A 22053-nucleotide genomic window follows, 5' to 3' on the forward strand; every position below is an offset into this window, starting at 1 on the left:
CGCCAACCTTTCTTTGGTCAAATGGGAACATGAATATATACTTTCTAGTGAATTGTTTAGTGGATCCATTGCCTGGTACACAAGATTTGTGGACAATATTTTTTTGTTGTGGCAGGGTTCTGAACAAGCTCTTACTGATTTCATTGTATATCTGAATGGGACTACGAGTTTTCTGAGGTTTACACATAAATATTTTCCTCATGAAATATATTTTCTTGATGTTACAATCAGCAAGCATCAGTTAGATTCTATCAGGACCAGTCTGTGCAGGAAGCCAGTGAGGAAGAACAACCTGTTGCACAACAATAGTATGCATCCAAAACACACTAAACAGAATATTATACAAGAACAAGTTTTTAGCATGATGCGTCTACATAATGATGATAACCAGCTGCAACTTGCTTTGGACCAACTTAAATTAGAATTTATTGAGAGAGGATATAAAGGGTATGACATTGATAAATGTATTCTTGAGGCCTGGAGTACCAGGCATGATAGATGTAGACCTTATTATAATGAGAATATTGTTCCCTTACAGGTGGAAGTTAATAGGAATGATGTTGGATGCAGCACCAATAATGTGCTACAGATGCCATTAACCTTTGCTAGTGACATTAATGTGATATGTGAGGTTATTAATAAGAGCTGGTATATTTTGTCTACAGTTTAAGGGCTTAAAGGGGTGATAGGTGAAAAACCTAACTTTACCTTTCACAATAATAGGCCCTTGAAAGGCCATTTGTGTTATAGAGCTGCTGATTTTACTAAGTTTCCTAGGTCAGAGAGAATAGGTACTTATGCATGCAGAAACTGCATGATGTGCAGACATATATACACACAGGAGGACCTTTTACACATTCCAGATTAAGTTTTAAGATTGACCCCAATATCTATGCTAACTGTAGGACCTGTAATGTTATTTATTTTAGCTATTGTGTTAAATGTTTTTCATTCTATGTAGGTAAAATGAATCGTTGCCTTAAGGACAGGATACCAGAACATTTTAGGGACATCAGGAATATGAAAGAAAACAGTGCCCTAGCTATGCATAACATGAAGGAAGGCATGGACCACACATTTAAATTTTAGTACTTCAGATTGTAGCCTTTAAGGAGAGGGGGAGACTGTAAAAATACTACTGAACTAGTTGAACAAGAATGGATTTTGCGATTCCATGCTGATAAGCCCCTGGGCTTGAACAGCATGGTTTCACTTAAACCCTTTCTCAAGGCAAAGCCACTGAAGCATTGATTTTATTGTTTTAAGAGTTGCTATACAGTGTTCCTTTAAGTAAATTAGGTTCAAATTGTATGATGTCATAATTAGTTTGATTGTTTTAGCATTTAAATGTGATGTTTGTTTGAACGTAGTCTGAAGAAGCGGTGTATCCGTGAAAGTGCTTACGCCATTAAATGCTTTTGTTTTTAGTCTTGTTATAACCAGTGTTATTGTTTTTTTCTTAGTACAGATACATTGCTTGTTCTAATTCAAAGGTTACTAGTTAATGATACACTGTTTAAAAATGAGGAACACCAAGTAACTCAGAGTATACAAATGTCTGTGAATACCCAGAAACTGTCATCAACTGAAAATGTATGTTTCTCAGGTGGAAAGAGAGGGCATATTGCTAAAAATTGTTTACCTAATAATGCTATGCTTAACTAAAATAAATTTTTTAACCACCTTGTGAGTAATGAGCACATATATACTCTGGCTATTAAAAATATGATGTATAACCTACATAAAAATGTACCAATTAAATATGATAAAGTAACTGCTAGAGTAACAGGCTCACACATTATCTCTTTGCCACTACTAAACTTAAGAAATGTAAGACTTGAAGGATGGGAGGGACTCAAAGTGACTGCAATAGTTAGGGAACATCATCATATGTATTTAGAAGCCGTAAATCTGTAGACATAAGCTTCAATAAGGTAAACTGGTACTTTCAAAAATTAAAAGTCGGAGAAAGTTACTGGACTTTTGAAGAAGATGAAATAAGAAAACAACAAATGTCTATATGTGTACTCATTGTTGAAGATGATATATGCACTCGTTCATATCAATGTACTGAAGAAAGTGTTCTTTTCTTGGCAGCTAGGTAATTTTACTTGACTGCCCCAAACATTGGGTTCAGAATTCTACTGATCCCTGTGCCTGTTATTGGTGGCCAATTTGATATGATAGCCACGGATCTTGTAGGTAGACTAATGGGGTCTAGTAATGGCTATCAATACATTTCAGAGATTATTAACTATCCTACCAAGTTTCTAGAAACAGTACCCCTGTGAAAAGCCAGTGTTAAGGTACTGTTAAAGAACAAGTATTGCCTTTTCAGTGGGGTACAGATCTCTAAAGATTCTTCCAAGACATTGGTACCTCCCCACCTTTTAAAATACTATTAAACAAAACCATCCACATATTTATAATTCCCCCCCCCACGCTTTCCAACATTCATAGGAATGTCATCTGTTCCAGGAGACTTCCCTGTTGCTTGATTAAACCTCAGCATTTTTATCACATCGCTTCCTATCGTGGCTATTAATTGTTGACCTTCACCTTCTTTTTACCTTGACATAATTAAGTCTTCCATGAATATCCCGTGTGTGTGTGTGTGTGTGTGTGTGTGTGTGTGTGTGTGTGTGTGTGTGTGTGTGTGTGTGTGTGTGTGTGTGTGTGTGTGTGTGTGCGTGTGTGTGCGTGTGTGCGTGTGTGTGTGTGTGTGTGTGTGTGTGTGTGTGCGTGTGTGTGTGCGTGTGTGTGTGTGTGTGTGTGTGTGTGTGTGTGTGTGTGTGTGTGTGTGTGTGTTTGATTTCTACATTATTCAGCTTTATAAAAATGCTCATGGAATTCCCAAAATGTCCCTAATATGTCCGCAGGCTTTCTAGTTATTTTTCTTGTCATAGGCTTGCTATGACTGGTAACAACCCTTTCTACTGTCGCTCGCCGAAGTTGTGCTAATTTATTTATTTATTTATTTATTCATTCATTCATTCATTCATTCATTCATTCATTCATTCATTCATGTATTTATTTATTTATTTTTGCTCTAAAGTTATCAAAACATAGTTGCTTAACAGTGACCTTTCTCAATACAGGCATATTATCCAAATACTTTTATTTTCCATTTTGTACCCCACACTTGTTCCACTTTCTGTTCTGTGAGATTCATTTTTATTCTACAACATTCTAACCATTGTCAAACCCTCTAGATAATTCCAATTACTTCTTTCACATATTTTTTCTCTTTTATTTTGACACTGTTTTAAGCCTCATTTTCATGTTATTTAGCTAACTCACTATCCCTACTGAAAAAAAATGTCTATCTTCCTTAATAAGTTTTGAATCATTCAAAAACCCATTTCTTAAATTCCCGTCATTATAGCAGGTAAGTAGGAAAGCACCAATGCCTGTTTGGAAATAGTTATGGGATGTGTGTCAAATCTTTCAATTAAATGCATATGTTTCAGTGCTGCTTGACATAGTACGCTATGGAAACAGTCACAGTAGTTAAACATGTGCCATGAGCTTCAAAATGATACAGGTATGCTAAAATGTGTGAGAGGGAGAACATTTTGGAAGGCTTAATTTTACCAGTAATTGTCAAAAGAATTAGCCTTGAGGATTATTATTCTGTTTAACAATCATGTTAAGATGTTTCTTCTATAAGGGGATGTCCTTTTCCCATCTATATGTCTCTTGTACTCTTATTATTATTATTAGTAGTAGTAGTAATAGCTTCTGTAATACTTTAGAATATTGTAAAAAATTGACATTGCTGCCTACGAACAGGTGGAAAACAAGATGATTGGGTAGCTAAATACAATATTTCTTTAACAGAAAGCATTCGTACCATAATCTGGAGCCATAAGACAAAAACACAGCAGTATATAAATAATAGATGACAAAGGTCATATTATTAATATCTAAATATTACTCTTTATTATTAGGTGGCTACATGACATAACATTGTAAAAAGACAATAATTTAGTGCAATTTAAAATGAAGAATTTGAATCCTGCAGAAATCACTTGGTTTCCCATTCTATTTTCACAGAGTAAATAATGGTTAATAAAGCAACAGCTTCATTTTCATTAGTAAGAATGAAGAGGGGTAACAGCTGCTTGCTTGTTATGTGACATATAGTGCTTATTTCTGAGACAAAATATGGCTTATCCTCTCAATGTGCTTTTTAGTGAAGCACATTTGGTTGAGAAGCAGACTGCATGGGCAGTCTGTTCATACTTATTTATTAGGGGAGCTTCACCTCATGCACATGTTTAACTAGTATAAATAAGATGAAGTTTGCATTTCCTCCAAAACATTGTTACAAAACCTGTCATGGATTGCCAAATGACTCTGCTAGGCTTGAGCAACCGACCTTCATTGAAAAATGATACAGTGGGATAAGGCAATAGTGCTAAGGCAATACACATATGAGGCATCAATTCTCATTATCAAAATGTAGCCAATAAGTGCACCATTCTCAACTAGTGGTTCATCTTCTTGTAGCATAACATTGTACAAACTGGAGATATTGAGTTTAATTAGTGTGCTAAGGTATTTTGAATATATACAATTTTAATTTTCTAAAAACATATTTTATCTATCTAGATATCTGTATTTATAACGATATCTATATCTGAGTGTCATTTACATAGTTGAGATATAAATTCATCTTAAAGAAAAAAGGACAGTGCAATATTACTGGCTTTTTTCCTTGGAAGATTGTAGAACAGTAGGGAGTAGGGAATTTTCCCTTTGCCCATTATATTGTGATGTCTGATTTGGTATGTATATGGATGCTTGTCTTTCAATTAGTTGAGTTTTGAGGACTTATGCTTAGTAGTTTCAGGTTCAGTGTAAACAGTATTACAGCACTGTGTCATATACCTTGAAATATATATATATATATATATATATATATATATATATATATATATATATATATAAATCAAAAAACTCAACAAGAAACAAAGTAACCAACAAGGAACACCACAAAAAGTTTTATGCGTTTCGTCCATGTTTAATAAGCTTGAACTTCTTCAGAAATATTATGTTCACTGAAATGATGTCTTAAATACTATTTCATTAGATCACATGTACCTTAAACTGACCAATCAAAAAATCAAATCAGTTTAAAAAATTAAAGTACATAAAATACATAAAATACAACTAACCACCAAGAAAACTGTCATTAATCATAACAGTACAATATAAAAATGTAAAAATATGAAAATATTTATCTATATTAATGTTTACAAATGCAAACACTTGAAATAAAAAAATGCAATTAAATTATAGTCTCTGTGCCTGTAAAAAACATTTTATATTAATTGCATCATTTAAACCAGGAAATTCATCTGCATTCAATATGATTTGCCAGATGGTTTCTCTACATTCTAACTTGATTTTAAAATTTCCACATAACAATTCATCATTAACTTTTTCCAAAACAGAAAATGTCAATTTCTTAAAATCTGAGCAAATAGTAGCATGTTTTGCCAAAGCATTAGACAAATCTTTGTTTTTAATAGGGCTGTAAACAATGTAGATTTGTTGCAGGTAGTAGTACAGTATTTTTTAGGCATTTAAACAAAGTTATTTTTACCAAAGGTCATTACAATTGTAAAACTAAAAATGCTGAATATGTCACTTTTTGCAATTCATGTGATCAATTCTATGTAGGAAAAACTATTAGAATGTTGAAAAATAGAATTTACGAATATACATTAGCTATTAAAAACAAAGATTTGTCTAATGCTTTGGCAAAACATGCTACTATTTGCTCAGATTTTAAGAAATTCACATTTTCTGTTTTGGAAAAAGTTATTGATGAATTGTTATGTGGAAATTTTAAAATCAAGTTAGAATGTAGAGAAACCATCTGGCAAATCATATTGAATGTAGATGAATTTCCTGGTTTAAATGATGCAATTAATATAAAATGTTTTTTACAGGCACAATAACTATAATTTAATTGCATTTTTTCATTTCAAGTGTTTGCATTTGTAAACATTAATATAGATCAATATTTTCATATTTTTACATTTTTATATTGTACTGTTATGATTAATGATAGTTTTCTTGGTGGTTAGTTATATTTTATGTAGTTTAATTATTTAAACTGATTTGATTTTTTGATTGGTCGGTTTAAGGTACATGTGATCTAATGAAATAGTATTTAAAACATCATTTCAGTGAACATGATATTTCTGAAGAACTTCAAGCTTATTAAAAGTGGACTAAACGCGTAAACATTTTTGTGGTGTTCCTTTCAAAGTCATTTTTAATATATATATATATATATATATATATATATATATATATATATATATATATATATTATACCACTCATTGCTTGAAAACAGACGTCTCCAGAGCTCAAATACTCAACCTGTCAATGAATTTGACTCCACAATTAATCAAACACATTTTTGCATGTGGTAAAGAACCTGACACCACCCCCTTCATCCCCTTATTCATATACATACCAATTCAGAGATTACAGAACAGTGGAGAAAAGAGAAATCCCTTTTCTCTACACACACTATCCACAACCTCACATAAACACAAGCAAACTGGATGTTTGAAAGAGTGTGAATTAATCAAAACAATCTGATTCACAATTCAACATAAAAATCATTCTAGTGACTCTAGAAATATAAATAAATAAATATACGTGTGTGTGTGTGGGGGGTGTAGGCATGTGCATGCAGTGAGGAAGGCTTTTGTATATCTTTTTCTATATTGCTGATGTTTAAAAAGTGTTCTTTCTGATTTGTTGCACTTTTTGTCTTCAACAGCATAGACTAGATTTAGACCTGCTGAATCTGGTTTTGTTTGATAAACTGAGCACTAAACCAGGCTATCTTTTGCTGGAAAGGGCTCCCTGCACCCTTGTGGCAGGAGGATGCAGTTAGGACTCATCTGATTGAAGGTTGCTGGCACAGGGCTCAGTTTTTAGCTTTTTTATTGGTTAGATTGTTTAATTCAGTTTGCATACTATTTTAGCAAAGCTCCATAGAGTTAGGTGACTGGCTATTGCTCAGCTGTATTCATCTGTGCAATCCAAGGAATATGTTACATTTTGCTAGCCACAAGTACAATTTTATACTGTATTTTGCACTTTTAAACTGTATTTTTGCTATATTGCTGACTTTTTAAATTGTTTAATTCAATTTGCTCACTCTTGCTACATAAGCTCCACATTTGCACTGTCTGTGCTTTTTTTTTTAACACAGCTCCACAGAGTTAGTTGATCAGCCTCTGCTCTACTGTATTCATCTGTTTATGCGTAGTGCACCTCTGTGCACCATCACACACTACTGTGCAGTGGGTGTAATCACTGGTGATTATAGACGCAAAAAAATCCAGTAGATAAATTTTCCCTTAGTAGCTGCCTGTGATCTGGCTGAGACATCTTTAAATTGCACTTAGCTGCTCAGAGAGTACCTCAGCTGTGCTTTTCACCCTTAAACAGTCCCAAAAAAACTCCAAATTTAAAATGTTTTCATACCACTTAGAGAATTCCCACTAGTATAGACCATTTATAGAGCACTCAGTTATACCACACCCCTCCAATTTTTCTCCCCACTGTGAAAACAGGATTTAACCTAGCATTATGGATGGTCAGTTTCCTTCCATTTCTCCTACCAGCCTGATTGATATGGGTATCCTGAGGTAGCATAGCAACCATCTCATTTTACACTGACAACCGTCTACTCCTAAATCACCCAAGTACAATTTGTAACAGATGCATCTACATTAAGAATCTGGAATCCTTGCTCACTTGAGCAGGTTGTAAGCTCACATACTACACCTCCTATTAAACCATGAATGTAAGACATAAACAATCATATGTGGAGGTACTCAACAAAAACCTACCAAAACACCAGAGAGCTTCCAAAAACAAACATCCTACCCCTAATACCTACAGCACTCAATGCACATAAAAACAGAATCACCAGTGTCTTACTAAATAAGCCCCTAAGGCAAAGCACATCTAAACCATATTTTTTAGTCATAGGTGACTTCACTATGAGACACACAGTTGTCCTACTCACCAGACTTGACAAGGAGAAGGTTACGGTCAGTCATCTATCAGGTGCCAGGATCCATCAGATCACACATGCACTCAAGTCTCTCAACAGTAAGTTTTATTCTGACTCCATCATAGCTCATATTGGTGTGACTGACTTGAGATGTACCTCACTGGACTATATAAAGAGACACATGATTAAGTTCTATGAATATGTGTTCAGGCAGGTATGTCCCTAGCCTTGAGCAGCATTCTACCCTCACCTAGGATGATACCACAATATAAATAACAATTGGCTTAGTTTCTGGTGTCATTCTAAGGGGATCCACTTCCTGTCAACTATGTATGACATGGTTGATAGACCATGCTGCTTTGCCAGACATGGTCTTCACCTATCAACTGTAGGCTTTTAGTTACTGACTAAAGCACCTGCCTCCCACATAGTGCCTTTTTAGGCAAGATCTCAAGAGCAAAATTTCCAATGTGAAAATATCACTCACAAATAAATTAAAGGTTATGCTGCTAAATGCTAGGATTTTAAATCAGAAACTGCACTCGCTGGAAGCACTCCTCTCCATGGAGGATGTTGACATCTGTGCAGTCACAGAAACTTGGTTCAGGGCCACAGAGAGTACCCCAGCCTTGCAAGGCTACAATGCCCTCCACACTTTCAGACCACAAAATGAACGTGTGAGAATCAAAGGAAGAGGAATATCTATCTCCATCAAAGATAAATACAGCTCTAGACTGGCTAGACAGGAAAACTCCATGGAGTTACTCCAAGTTCAACTAACTGTGGGTAAGACTCTCTCCTTCAAGTCATCATTAGCTATAGGCCCCCTTCACTGAACCAAGATACCCATGCTGCATATTTGGACCTACTTCAGTCAATCAAATTACAACCAAACACTCTAGTCATAACAGATTTTAACAATCCCTCCATTGACTGGGAAACATACCAACATACTCACACAAAAGTTCCTTGACTTTATTAACACTAATCCCCCTGGAACAAGTAGTATGCAACTTCACAGGGGTCTCAAATATTTTTGAACTGGTCCTCATCAGCATGGGTGACCATTGCACCACAACATGTATAGGACCCAACTTGGCTAAATCTGATCACAACTCAATCACATTTGAAGCAGTTATAACTCTTGATCCCCCCCCCCCCTTAGGTGAAATCAGGCTAAAAAAAAAATCACCAAAGTTAATTATATCCTCCTAAGGGATAGCATAAATAATTTCCAAGTTCCTGTTCTCACAGATGTCATTGACAACTATACTTTTATTGACATAGGAGGGTTGCTAACTGGTTCACTGACAGATCACACTCAGTCAGAGTTGGGGACTTTAGCTTAACCAGCAGACCTGTCACCAGTGGGGTTCCACAGGGGTCAGTGCTGGCCCCCCTATTGCTTGGAATATACTTCTCAGAAGTTCAAGGCAAAATGCTGTGCCAGACTAAGTCTGCTGATGGCTGCAAATTAGGTGCAATCATTAAATCCCCAAATTATGTCAATATACTTCAAGAGGGACCTACACAAGCCAATGAGTGGTGCCAAAGCCATGGATTCAAGCTCAATGCTAAAAAAATCTATTATTTACCTTCAGTAAAAATGATATCCCTGCCAACTATCATATAAATAATAATAAAGTAAGTAAGAAATCAGTAGGGAGAGACTTTGGAACACAAGCTGACTGTGGTCTAAACTTTGACCACCATGTGTCTACTGTGGCAAGGAAGGCATTCTATGTTACACACCTTATTAGCAAAGGCATTGCCTCCACAGTGAAATAGGTCATAACACCCCTGTACTTGACCCTCATCAGGCCAATAATTGAGTACAATGCCCCCTTTGGCATGTACCTTACCAGGCACCTGCAGCAACTTGAGAGATCTCAGAGATTTCTAACCAAGAATATGTAGGGTCTACAGCACATGTCATACATTGACAAACTGAAGTCACTATCACTGTACTCATTAGAATACAGACTACTTATAGGAGACCTGTGCTAGGCCTACAGAACAATCTGAGATCCAAACCTAATGGAAATGATGCACATCTGGAAATTAAATGGGACAAGGGTCACTCACTCCAGGGACATAAACCTGGCCTGTGACACAAATAGATCCTACTGGAGAGATAGATATGTCTCTTAGAGGTTGGCCCTACTCAGGAATAGGCTAACAATTCACATCAAACAAAGGCCCTGTATGACCCTGTTTAAGTGTAGTGTAGATGACTGGATGGGAAACTGTAAATTCCTGTCAGAGATTTCACCTGTGACAATCCTTGATATAGGCAGTCATTTCTAACTAAGATCTTGAGTTTAGGCAAGAAGTTTTATATTTGGGTTATTCTAGTATTATATTAGGTACACATGGCTAGGCTTATAAAGACCTTCGGGTCAATAGCCCTGTAATCATCTATGAATTACTATGCAAAGGGAAAATTGTAATTCCGACAAAAAAAATGTTACCACTATTGTTGAATGCCAGAGAAATCTCATTTAGGGCATTGCAAGTACAATGCAGGAGGCTGCTGATTGAGAATAATCATGGTGCACATTAGATGTGAGCTTAGTAAGAAACCGGAAAAAAGTAGGATACCTTCCACCAAAGGTTTCAGCCTAAAACGTTCCAAATAGACAAGAGGTAGAAATAAAGGCAGAAACGTTTCACAGCAATGTTTATTAAAAACAATAAAAGTGCACTATGAGCGCTTTTGGGTGTGACCCTGCATCAGATAATGCACAAATAAAATCAAACATCACATTTAAACAACAGTTGACCAATCAAAATTAGTACTGAACCCTCCTTCTCTTCAAGGCTGGTTTTAAAGGAACCACCCCTGATGAAGGATTACACCCGAGAGCACTCATAGTGCACTTTTATTGTTTTTAATAAATATTGCTGTGAAACATTGGCATGGTGGTTTCTGCCTTTTTTGTTACCTCTGTTAGCTTAGTAAGAAATGGAACATCTTATCCCAGCAGAATTATAAAAAAGGTTAAGAGTACATTATAGGTTCATAGATTCATAGGTTCATAGATTAGTACTAGGCTAACTGCTCTTGCGAGCTATTTTAAGCCTAGCCAATTATCCCTTGTGAGATTCAAACCCTGCACCTTGTGTTTGTAAGGCAAACACTTTAACTATTAGGCCACCCTCCCAACCCCCTATGTATGGTATGCATGGATAAAAAATCTAGGGAGAAGAAATGCATGAAAGAAATACATTGGTGTCAAATGAATACCTATCATCCAAGAAAGTACCATATTTTAAAACAAAAAGTATAAGGAGGAAGTCCTGCATTAAAGATTCATGGCAGATGTTTCACATGCATTGCAAGCATTTGATTCACAGAAACTGATTAATTATCATATTATGCTCTATACTGAGGTATTTGATTCAAAACAATGAGGAAAGAAAAAAAGAAGTGGATGGGCTCATAAATATAATTTTTATTGTATATGTGAAAAAGTTAGGAATTGGTTAGTTGGAATCTGTAATAGATCCAGTAGACTAGGGACTATGGCAGGATATGTCATTATCATTCTCCTGAGTCCTCAGTTTGTATTACCTGTTGAAAACCAACAAGTTGTGTAAGTTAAACTATCTTTACCTGTAATCCTATTCAACATTTAATTCAGAAATAAAAGTGTTACAAATGTGTGCATTTATATTTCTCCTAACTTCCTATTTCACCAACATATTCTTTTTCCTTTTTTGCATTATCCACATGATCATACACCAAACAAGTAGTTATACTGTTGCTTAGCAACTAGCCAGTATTTATCTGAATTATTGTGAAAGTCTTATTTTAAAATTATAATTTAACATTATCAGAAATTATATTTTGAAACTGAAATTTTTCTTTCAGTCTCTCTTTTCATTTCTACTTCAGGTATTCATGTTTTGCTTCAGTTCATTTTTATCTTATTCTCTGCTTTTTATGTTCATTGCTATTTGAATGCTGGTAGAGACAGTTGCATACTTTATTGTTCAGTTTGTTTTTCAGTTCATGTTTTACTGATTTGAATGATCATTTGGCCTTGGTCTTTTTCCAGCAATTTCACATTATTTATAAAACACATGGAGGTTTGGACATTAATACAAGCCATAGGCTGAATATCTTAAGACAAATGCAACTAATGTCTGATTCATACTGTAATGTTTTAATGCAGGTAAAGCACAAGGAATTTTGATATCATGTCTTCACTTCCTCTGAAGTTATTAGAATAGGATGAGTCTTGAGATATTATTGTGATTTGTTGCTGTATTACAGTTCATACATATCTATCTATCTATCTATCTATCTATCTATCTATCTATCTATCTATCTATCTATCTATCTGTCTATCTATCTATCTATCTATCTATCTATCTATCTATCTATCTATCTATCTATATATCTATCTGTCTGTCTGTCTGTCTATCTATCTATCTATCTATCTATCTATCTATCTATCTATCTATCTATCTATCTATCTATCTGTCTATCTATCTGTCTGTTTATCTATCTATCTATCTATCTATCTATCTATCTATCTATCTATCTATCTATCTATCTATCTATCTATCCACACACACACACACACACACACACACACACACACACACACACACACACACACACACACACACCACAGTGCTAATAGGATGAACATAGCAGATAGCCAGCTTGAGAGATGGAAAGAAACAGAGAAAGAAAGAAAGAAAGAAAGAAAGAAAGAAAGAAAGAAAGAAAGAAAGAAAGAAAGAAAGAAAGAAAGAAAGGAAGGAAGGAAGGAAGGAAGAAAAGCAATATGCTGCTTGGCTATTAGGATTAGCTATTAGGATGTACAGCAAATGATTTTTCAAATGCTGTATGTCAGAATGCTTTTCTAACAGTCAAAGAGCTATGAAAGGCAAGAAGTACAAACCACATGGGACAGTGGAAGGAATGCAATCACAGCATCACTAGGCTCAAAACATTCATTTGACATGTAATACAGCATCAGCTATAAGGCTAATGAACTTCTTAAAAAATTATAATGATAGCACACTTTTTTGGGAGTGGTAACAGCAGTGATGCTGACATTCACTTGGCTGGAAAAGGTGGGTCATCAACTAGTCACATAATTCATGTTCTAAGAAAACAGACTGAGAAGCAGGACATTACCGCTGGGAAAGTCAAAGGTGTTTTCAACAAGTAATACAGGCTGAGGACTCAAGTGAATGACAATGAAGCAGACTGTGGACTCAGGCGAATGACAATGAAACAGACTGAGGACTCAAACAAATGATAATGAAACAGACTGAGGATTCAAACAAATGATAATGAAACAGACTGAGGATTCAAACAAATGATAATGAAACAGACTGAGGATTCAAGCGAATGATAATGAAACAGACTCAGGATTCAAACAAATGATAATGAAACAGATTGAGGATTCAAGCGAATGATAATGAAACAGACTGAGGATTCAAGCGAATGATAATGTAACAGACTGAGGATGCAAACAAATGATAATGAAACAGACTAAGGATTCAAGCGAATGATAATGAAATATTAGCGTACATAAAAATGTATGCAAGCAAATCTTAAACATTATTTGCCTGAAGAAATAAATGGTTCCCATCTGTGAAAGATAGGATTTTTAGGACTTAGAAGTCTCAGCTGCTTAAGTGCTAGATTTATTAATTTCAGTTAAAGTGCCTGATATAACTGTTACATTTTTGAAACAATGTGATTTGGCTACATAAGGATTTATTAAAATTTTCTGAAGAACTGAGACATAAAATATGAACTTTTTAATATGAAGCGTGTCTGATATAAACTCTCTAGTTATGTATGACTGTGATAATACAGAACAAGTATAGATTATTGGAATATGGTTAAGATAATATGGGTAAATGAATATTTATTAGTGACTGCCATAGTAGACTAGCCTGAACCCATTGATGGTGTATCTACAACAAAAATGAGTGCTTAAGATAGCTAATAGTCAAACAGTGAATCCAGCCAACACTAGTAGTCCACCAAGCCTTAAAAATAAGTTTATTCGAGCTGAAGTACGTTTAATTACATACACTTTTTGTCAGAGCACGAGTTCCAACTTCTTCAGAGAAATTTTTAAAACAATAGTAAAACAAATGCAGCATCAATAAATAAACTCTGCAATTGAATCCAATTAACTAGTCAGTCAGTTGAATTTAAAATTTTAAAAATTTAAAAGCACAAACACGTTCCTATAAGCATTAGTAAACAACCATTCATAGATGTTTATTAAGATGGTAATAATAATGATACGCATGTATGTATTTATGTAGAATCAGTGTTACAAATACACAAGAAAATTTATTAGGATAGTATAACCAAAATAGACTATAATATAGTAATATTGTTCCCTATAAATATTCTATAAATGTTCCCTCCGGAAATAGGTCTTGGATCTATGTATAACCCTGAATATCTAGCATCAATCTGTAAATTATGATATTGTTTGTTTATTTAATTATTTATCCATTAATGGCATATGTAAATATGCATGTAAAAAATGTAAAAATGTAACAAATGTGTGTGTAATCTCCTCTCCAAGCGTATAAAACGCTGAAGCATATATGTGTGTACAGAGCATGCTACGTACAACTAGCAGCTATGTAGTAGTTCGAGAAAAATTTTGATAAATTCAATGAATGTTAAAATGCTCATTGTTATAACAAAATATGTGCAATATATATTCAGTTAGTAAGCGTGATTGCAAATGTGAAATTGCTTCTATAGCCTCATGTTCACGCAAATGAGTGGACGTCAACTCACATATACACGCATGTGTACTCGGAACATGTAAATATACTCAAGCAGTTGCAAACACTCAGTCGTGTGTGTGTCACTAGTTGGTCACTTTGTGACCGAAAACTCCTACTTATTCTAAAATGGCATGTATCAGAACAATCATGAAAGGCCAACAATATAAAAAAATGGCATTAAAAACTACAATATAAAAATTAAAAATAAGGATAAAATTATTATGCATGTAAAAATATTATACATATAACAGTATTATGCATATAAAAAGATTGTGCATGTAAAAAGATGTTATGCATATAAAAAATGTTATGCATATAAGAAGATGTTATTGTGCATATAAGAAGATGCATATAAAAAATGTTATGCATGTAGAAAGCTAATATAAAAGGATAAGTAAAAAACCTTATATTAGCTTATATCAAATGTAAGAATTGATTTGTAAAAATTGATCTGTTAAAATATTACATTATACATACATATTCGTAGAAACAGATTAAACTAACCCTACCTGTTTCTACGAATATGTATGTATAATGTAATATAAGTTTTTTTACTTATCCTTTTATATTAGTTTTCTACATGCATAACATTTTTTATATGCATCTTCTTATATGCACAATAACATCTTCTTATATGCATAACATTTTTTATATGCATAACATCTTTTTACATGCACAATCTTTTTATATGCATAATAATGTTATATGTATAATATTTTTACATGCATAATAATTTTATCCTTATTTTTAATTTTTATATTGTAGTTTTTAATGCTTTTTTTATATTGTTGGCCTTTCATGATTGTTCTGATACATGCCATTTTAGAATAAGTAGGAGTTTTCGGTCACAAAGTGACCAACTAATGACACACACATGACTGAGTGTTTGCAACTGCTTGAGTATATTTACTTGTTCCGAGTACACACGCGTGTATATGTGAGTTGACGTCCACTCATTTGCGTGAACATGAGGCTATAGAAGCAATTTCACATTTGCAATCACGCTTACTAACTAAATATATATTGTACATATTTTGTTATAACAACGAGCATTTTAACATTCATTGAATTTATCAAAAAGTTTCTCGAACTACTACATAGCTGCTAGTTGTACATAGCATGCTCTGTACACACATACATGCTTCAGTGTTTTATACGCTTGGAGAGGAGATTACACACACATTTGTTACATTTTTACATTTTTTTACATGCATATTTACATATGCCATTAATGGATAAATAAATAAACAAACAATATCATAATTTACAGATTGATGCTAGATATTCAGGTATCACATAGATCCAAGACCAATTTCGGAGGGAACATTTATAGAATATTTATAGGAACAATATTACTATATTATAGTCTATTTTGGTTATACTATCCCTGACAATTTTAGGACTTAGAAGTCTCAGTTGCTTAAGTGCTAGATTTATTAATTTCAGTTAAAGTGCCTGATATAACTGTTACATTTTTGAAACAATGTGATTTAGCTACATAAGGATTTATTAAAATTTTTTGAAGAACTGAGACATAAAATATGAACTTTTTAATATGAAGCGTGTCTGATATGATAAACTCTCTAGTTATGTATGACTATGATAATACAGAACAAGTATAGATTATTGGAATATGGTTAAGATAATATGGGTAAATGAATATTTATTAGTGACTGCCATAGTAGACTAGCCTGAACCCATTGATGGTGTATCTACAACAAAAATGAGTGCTTAAGATAGCTAATAGTCAAACAGTGAATCAGCCAACACTAGTAGTCCACCAAGCCTTAAAAATAAGTTTATTAGGAGCTGACGTTTATTCACATACACTTTTTGTCAAGAGCGGTTCCAACTTCTTCCAGAAATTTTTAAAACAATAGTAAAACAAATGCAGCATCAATAAATAAACTCTGCAATTGAATCCAATTAACTAGTCAGTCAGTTGAATTTAAAATTTTAAAATTTAAAAGCACAAACACGTTCCTATAAGCATTAGTAAACAACCATTCATAGATGTTTATTAAGATGGTAATAATAATGATCATGTATGTATTTATGTAGAATCAGTGTTATAAATACACAAGAAAATTTATTAGGATAGTATAACCAAAATAGACTATAATATAGTAATATTGTTCCCTATAAATATTCTATAAATGTTCCCTCCGGAAATAGGTCTTGGATCTATGTATAACCCTGAATATCTAGCATCAATCTGTAAATTATGATATTGTTTGTTTATTTAATTATTTATCCATTAATGGCATATGTAAATATGCATGTAAAAAATGTAAAAATGTAACAAATGTGTGTGTAATCTCCTCTCCAAGCGTATAAAACGCTGAAGCATATATGTGTGTACAGAGCATACATTACAACTAGCAGCTATGTAGTAGTTCGAGAAAAATTTTGATAAATTCAATGAATGTTAAAATGCTCATTGTTATAACAAAATATGTGCAATATATATTCAGTTAGTAAGCGTGATTGCAAATGTGAAATTGCTTCTATAGCCTCATGTTCACGCAAATGAGTGGATCGCCAACTCACATATACTGCGCATGTGTACCGAACATGTAAATATACTCAAGCAGTTGCAAACACTCAGTCGTGTGTGTGTCACTAGTTGGTCACTTTGTGACGAAAACTCCTACTTATTCTAAAATGGCATGTATCAGAACAATCATGAAAGGCCAACAATATAAAAAATGGCATTAAAAACTACAATATAAAAATTAAAAATAAGGATAAAATTATTATGCATGTAAAAATATTATACATATAACAGTATTATGCATATAAAAAGATTGTGCATGTAAAAAGATGTTATGCATATAAAAAATGTTATGCATATAAGAAGATGTTATTGTGCATATAAGAAGATGCATATAAAAAATGTTATGCATGTAGAAAGCTAATATAAAAGGATAAGTAAAAAACCTTATATTAGCTTATATCAAATGTAAGAATTGATTTGTAAAAATTGATCTGTTAAAATATTACATTATACATACATATTCGTAGAAACAGATTAAACTAACCCTACCTGTTTCTACGAATATGTATGTATAATGTAATATAAGTTTTTTTACTTATCCTTTTATATTAGTTTCTACATGCATAACATTTTTATATGCATCTTCTTATATGCACAATAACATCTTCTTATATGCATAACATTTTTTATATGCATAACATCTTTTTACATGCACAATCTTTTTATATGCATAATAATGTTATATGTATAATATTTTTACATGCATAATAATTTTATCCTTATTTTTAATTTTTATATTGTAGTTTTAATGCTTTTTATATTGTTGGCCTTTCATGATTGTTCTGATACATGCCATTTTAGAATAAGTAGGAGTTTTCGGTCACAAAGTGACCAACCAATGACACACACATGACTGAGTGTTTGCAACTGCTTGAGTATATTTACTTGTTCCGAGTACGCTGCGTATATGTGAGTTGACATTCACTCATTTGCGTGAACATGAGGCTATAGAAGCAATTTCACATTTGCAATCACGCTACTAACTAAATATATATTGTACATATTTTGTTATAACAACGAGCATTTTAACATTCATTGAATTTATCAAAAAGTTTCTCGAACTACTACATAGCTGCTAGTTGTACATAGCATGCTCTGTACACACATACATGCTTCAGTGTTTTATACGCTTGGAGAGGAGATTACACACACATTTGTTACATTTTTACATTTTTTTACATGCATATTTACATATGCCATTAATGGATAAATAAATAAACAAACAATATCATAATTTACAGATTGATGCTAGATATTCAGGGTTATACATAGATCCAAGACCAATTTCCGGAGGGAACATTTATAGAATATTTATAGGGAACAATATTACTATATTATAGTCTATTTTGGTTATACTATCCTAATAAATTTTCTTGTGTATTTGTAACACTGATTCTACATAAATACATACATGCGTATCATTATTATTACCATCTTAATAAACATCTATTAATGGTTGTTTACTAATGCTTATAGGAACGTGTTTGTGCTTTTAAATTTTTAAAATTTTAAATTCAACTGACTGACTAGTTAATTGGATTCAATTGCGGAGTTTATTTATTGATGCTGCATTTGTTTTACTATTGTTTTAAAAATTTCTCTGAAGAAGTTGGAGCTCATGCTCTGACGAAAAGTGTATGTAATTAAACGCACTTCAGCTCGAATAAACTTAGTTTTAAGGCTTGGTGGACTACTAGTGTTGGCTGGATTCACTGTTCGACTGTTGGTTTGTCTTTGTCTTTTGGAGTGCTTAAGATAGCTGCTGCTGTTATAAAAAAAGTATGCAGTTTATAAATTAAAGTGTAGAAATATTTATTTCTTTTCATTGGCTGGGAAAGTCTGATTAAGCATGACCCATTTTCAATAAAGGACCAGGAAGAAAAGCTGCAACAAAGTTCCAGTTTTATACAATTAAAATGAGTTAAAGGAAAATATAGCATCCTGTATACTTAGTATACTTAAAGAAATTACATTACAGTTTGGTAGCATGTGCACTGTTCTACCTAACATGATAGTGCTCTAACCGACATCAGGTGACATGCAGATTAAAATGCATTTTGGTCATTGTTCTAGGTAACACACTATTGTTCTAATTAACATTAAGTTAGAAAAGGAGTAAAAACATATTTTGGAAGGAAAGAAAACATTTATGTACAATGTTTTGCCAACCTAACACACTGTACTATGTTGCAAAACCTTTTGCAGCTATTATAGGGTGAGGCAGGAAGGATATGCATTTTCATGCAAAAGAAGTATTAGAGCTGGATGCAGTTACAGCTTTCAGTTAAAGCCATCCACCTAGACTTGGGTAACCAGATTAAGAAAGAGAAATAAGCAAGTAGGAGGCACAGAGTAGAAGGGTAGGATGGATAACCATGCAGTGGACCAAGAACATAGCCAGGTATCCATTAAATAGTGTTTAAGGTGGGCTTTGAATTGTATTGTTTTTCTTGTTGTCTTGGGTGTACTGGAATGGAATTTCAGATTTTTTGAAACATACTCAAAGTAGTGGGATTCCCAAACATTATTGTTAGGCTTGGTGACTGTTATATAGGACTTGGTATTAGACCAAAATTTCTTAATGGGGAGTATTGTTATAAGGCATTTTGTAATACAAGGCATTTATCTGTTGAATGGAAGAGATATGCAGGCAATGAGTTGTCAAGAATAGGTTAGGTAGTTAGGAAGCTCTAACCAGTTCAGTACTTTTTGAGGTAAATAATTTGACTACTTTTTTGTATCAGGCATCTAATTTTAATTTAAGGGTGGCATGCAGATTTTTTAGAATTGGTGACACATAGAGAAGAGGAGAAAGCAAGTAGATAGAAAGCAAGGCATTTCTAGCAGTATCTGTGATATATTGTTTAGTTCTGTATAGTGAGCGAAGTTTTTGATTTGTTGTCATTATGGCCTGAATAATATGGTGGTCATATCTGAACTTGTCATCAATTGTTACTCCTAGGAGTTCAGTTTGGGTTAGTGTTTTGATTTTAGTGTTATTTTAAAAGGATATGTTGTATGTCATTTTTGTCATTGCATTGCTTGGGAAAGAATAACATTAGTTTTGTTTATTTGGGATTTGGACGGATTGGCAATCCAAGATTCTGTAGATATGAAGGTGCCTAGCATGATTTGCTAAAGTTTTTCCAAGTTTGTGGCAGAACAGATTAAGGTAGAGAACGAAGATTATTGATGAAGGTGTTAAATATAAGAGGGCCAAAGACTTGAGCATTGTCAGACACCAACAGAGACAGGTGAAAGGAGAAAAAGTTTTTGTTGCCAATTAACTACTTGCTATTGGTGGGTCAGGTAACTTTAGAATCAGGTGAGAGAAGAGTGGATGAGGCCAAGTGAGGAGAGTTTGATGAGGAGTTTTTGATGAGATACTGCACGGAAAGCTTCAGAAAAGTCTAAAAAACTGAGAGGAGACTAGATCACCATTAATCCTGTTTTACTTGATGATGTTTTTGAAATTTAGGAAAGTAGTTACAGTGCTGTGGTTTGAAGACCATGTTGGATTTTTGAGAGAAGTGTATTTCTAGTAAGATGTTTTGCAAGTTGTGCTTGGATGCATTTCTGAGGACTTTTGAAAGGGATGACAGAATAGTGATGAGTATGTAATTGGTAAACTCATTTGAGTTACCTCCTTTGTGTAGAGGTTTGATGAAGGACATTCTGAGGATGAGGGGGACATAGTTTTGAGTAATATAGTGATTTATGAGGATAGAGACAGGGTATGTCAGAACATCTGCAACTGCTTTTATATACTGGTGAATTGTCAGCAGCTAGTGTGGTTGGATTTAGTTTTTGTATGGGAGTATCATACTAAGAACTAAATAAAAGTGTGACTACAGTTCAGAGGGTTTGGGACTGGGAGAAATTATCAGCTAGATTAAGGACATAATGCACTAGAGAGCTGTATATGAACTTGCAGTATGCCACGCCTTGATTCAATGAATGAAAAAAGTAGTTTTGAATGGTAGCTAGTTTTGAAAATGTACAAAAGTCATTAAATAATGTATCACTCAAGGGCAGTTGGTGGTACTGGCTTTGGGGCAGCAGCACTTCCAAATGCAAAACTCTTCTTGAAAATGATTATAGTATATTACAACTCATAAAAAATAATCACATTTTAGTCCTTTTCTATGCTGGAGATCTAAAAAAATAAAATCTCAGTAGAGTTCAGTATTTAAATGTAAGTTCTAAAAGCAAATAAGGTAATTATGCCATTATGCCTTATTATAGATCCTACCACCATTCTTGAAATTATAAGTTGGGCTTCAGTAAGTCTATTGGGTTGAGCTTCTAGATAAAAAAGTGAGAAACCATTTTGAGTTGGTTCATGCTGCCTTAGCAGACTGGCATCTGGTATAGCTTGAAAGATACTTAAAAGAAAAATGTTATTGACAACAGTCTCATGTGAGATTAGGGGGGAAATATTTTTTTAAATAAATAATCCTTTTTTAATTAAATCATGACGTATTTTACTGTGCTGGGTGATTCTGTGCAGATTTGCATTCTTCAGTTCAGTTTTACTACTTCCAGCCAGATGTATTTTTTTATTTAATAGCTTTATAATTGTGTATATACATGTGGGGGTATGCCATCTGTGTCTGTCAGCAGTGAGTTGAACTGCATTAATGCACACATTATTTT

The sequence above is a fragment of the Protopterus annectens genome, chromosome 10.part0 (assembly GCF_019279795.1).
Source record: "Protopterus annectens isolate FY-2018-M chromosome 10.part0, PAN1.0, whole genome shotgun sequence".
NCBI lineage: Eukaryota > Metazoa > Chordata > Ceratodontiformes > Protopteridae > Protopterus > Protopterus annectens.